The 3232-nt window shown below is 43.8% G+C and overlaps 1 pseudogene; it reads right to left on the minus strand.

Annotated features, from left to right (window-relative positions):
- Nucleotides 1-230: 230 nt before the first annotated feature.
- Nucleotides 231-347, minus strand: LOC136637102 (5S ribosomal RNA; annotated as a pseudogene).
- Nucleotides 348-3232: the final 2885 nt, after the last annotated feature.

Here is a 3232-nt window from a genome sequence, read left to right on the forward strand (position 1 = left end):
CTAGAAGGATGCTACTTAGCTGGTGAATTCCAGATGGCATTTTTCCTGAAGCATGTTAATAAAATGCATCTCCTCTCCTTATCCTGTTGTCCAAACTGTGCTTTGGAAAAGAAGAAGCATGGCCATGCCTGTTTACACACTCTCACTCGTACAGTCAGACTGCTTTTTTCCTGACAAAGCTCTTTTGCCTTTATGGTTGGCAACCTTCAATCTCGCAAGACTATGGTATAAGCCTACAGTACCCGGTATTCCCAGGCGGCCTCCCATCCAAGTACTAACCAGGCCTGACCCTGCTTAGCTTCCGAGATCAGACAAGATCGGGCATGTGCAGGGTAACAACTGCACAATGAAGATATTTAGTTCCCCCATTGCTGTATCTTAATGCTGAGGAGAAGCTACACCTGTAAAATTTCACCTGACATGTAGCAGTTAAAGTATAGGAACATTTTCAGACAATGTTGGCAACTCATGTTGGCAACATTTTCAGACAATGTTGACAATGTTTGAAATAGGGTTTAATGCAGGTCATAGCTCAGTAGTATATTGCATGCTTCCATCTTGTTCCATCTTGGCATCACCTGTTAAAAAATTCATGTATTGCAGTTGTAAAGCCTAAAGCTTTGGAGAGTCACTCTCAGCTAGCAGATTACGCTGAAATCCTAAACACACTGAATTGCAAGTACATCTCATTGAACTCAGTCGGGCTTACAACTGAGTAGATATGCACGGGATTGGATTGCAAAGAACTAAGAATGACACAGCTCTTCAATTCCTAGAGCTTGACAAATATCCAAGGAAAAATGATACTTCACTTTGTTTTATCATAAGCATGTGTTTTCAGATTACAGTTTATCTTTTCCTTTTCTTCAGGTTTTTGTAAGAGAGAGATCAATGGCACTTATTAGATGTAACACAAATTAGGTACCTGTCTTTTAACCACCCATTTTCTGAAATAGTTTAATGACCGATAAAAGTGAGATTCTCTTCGTCTCCTTGTCTTTCAAATACTGTAATGTTTACTGTTACAGTATGTAGTACTCATGTGCTGGCTGCTGTGCGCGTCCCCCTTCTCGTTTGACACTATGGCTGGCTAGCAGTGACTCAGAAAGCACTATATGGAAGGAAAGTGAGATTAACTGTAGTTTGTTAAGCCTTCACCTCAGCAGCAAAAATATGAAGAAGCCTTTTTTTTTAATCACTTTCATGTGAGAAGAACTGACATTAAGCCTGTATCCTTCAATAGGAAGTCCCATTGATGCTGCAATCCTGGAAGGAAGCTACATTGAAACACAATTAGACTTACTTCTGAGTAAGTGCTTCCTGCCTGAAAGTATTTAGGACCTTCTGCATGCAAGACATGATGGCTGTGGGCCTTTCCCAAGAAATATATTTCTTAATTAAGCAACTTTAATTATACACTTGCTAAAAATGAAACATTTCACAATTGGGAGGATGTGAAGATTTTCATGTAAAAAACAGTTATACAGGTTGAGCCTCATTATTCGCTTGGGTTCCATTCCAAGCACTCAAGTGGATGGCAAAAAACCAAACTATAGCAAATCAATTTACAAAGTTTCTTTGCTCCAGTGATTTAAAAACAGCTTTGCTGACCTTTGTGATGTAAGATAAGAGTCATTAAGAAGACAATCCATCAATCGGTCCTGCTCCAAGAGCTTAAAAAGGCTCTTCACTCAGTCCCTCCCTTCACCAATGCAAAGTGATCACCTTCTTTCACATGCTCAGGGGGAAGGGAGGGGTCACCTGGAGAGAAGGATTGATGGATTGTCAGCCAGTCACCCCCCCCCCCAATTAAGGAAGCTATTGTTAAAGGACTTTTCAGTTTTTAAAACTGATTTTAAAGGGATGCATTTTCCCCCTTCTCCAGGGATCAGCACATTCCTTCTCATTTGCAGTGGCCATTCATGTTGAGTCAAATCTGTGTATAAAAAATCTGTGTATAAATAGGCTGGACCTGTATATCTACCCAAGAACATAAAACTAAGTGTCCATTTAATCCAGCATCTGGGTTCCCACAGTAGCCTTCCATAAAGCCCACAAGCCAAACATGAAGATACTCCCATTGTTACTTTCCACCATATTGCTTCTTAAACCTAGACAAGGTTCCACATAGCCACTTATACAGAGCTGCCCAGCACTTCCTAGGGCCTCAGCAATGTGCCAAATGCTGCCTTCTCTTACTGGTGATGTTCCAATCACTCCCTGGATTGCAAAAGGAAGAGGTGGCAGAGTGGAAGAGGAAGCGTGGAGGGATATCTCTGATCATCTAGTGCTAAGCCCACCACTATCCTATTCTCCACACTCCCTCTTCCACTCCACCCCCTCCTTTTGCAATTGGGGAAGGGGGCCAGGAGGAGGAGCAGCAGTGGGAGCAAGTGGGTGCCCTCACTACTTGGCTTCTGCATCTATCTATATACCAAGAGCAATCCGAGGTGGCTGAGCATCTATCAGTTGCATGTGAAACAAGGTCACCCACAGACAAGTTAGCATTTTCTTTATAGTTGGGTATGCAACTCTCTGGGTATGCAGAACTACATACAGTACCTTTGTATGTAGAAGTTAGAAGCTGTATGTAGAAATTGAAGTACTTTTTCTTCTAATTTACAAACAACACACACCGGCCCAAACAGCCTGATGTGGGCTGAACATGCTCTGTGGCCCTGAGGATCTACAGAATGGGGGGGGGGAGCCGCTAGAGGGGAATAGAGATTGCGAATTGTCTTGCTTGAGCAGACTGGTCAGTTGGGATTCATGAGATGCAGCATTTTGTTGCAGGTCTTCCCTTGCCATGGCCAGTGGCATAGCTAGAAGGGGGGCAAGGCACTAAGCTTAGCAGGGTGCAAGCATTTGCCTCCGTTTTGCTCCCCCTGCTCAGAATAGCTGGGGGGTGCTTGCACCCTGCAGTGAGGCTCCCTGCAAAATTTAGTGCCCCCTCTAGCTACTCATGGCCACTGGCCAAGGCTATTGCCTTTCAACAGAAAATCTCTAGGGCTGCAATCCTAACCACACTTTCCTGAGAGTGGTGGTTGGGGGTTGGCAACCTTCAGTCTCGAAAGACTATGGTATAAGCCTACAGCACCTGATATTCCTAGGTGGTCTCCCATCCAAGTACTAACCAGGCCTGACCCTGCTTAGCTTCCGAGATCAGACAAGATTGGGCATGCGCAGGGTAACAGTTGCTGTTATGGGGTAAGCCCCACTGAACAAAATAGGA

The sequence above is a fragment of the Tiliqua scincoides genome, chromosome 1 (assembly GCF_035046505.1).
Source record: "Tiliqua scincoides isolate rTilSci1 chromosome 1, rTilSci1.hap2, whole genome shotgun sequence".
Classification (NCBI taxonomy): Eukaryota; Metazoa; Chordata; class Lepidosauria; order Squamata; family Scincidae; genus Tiliqua; species Tiliqua scincoides.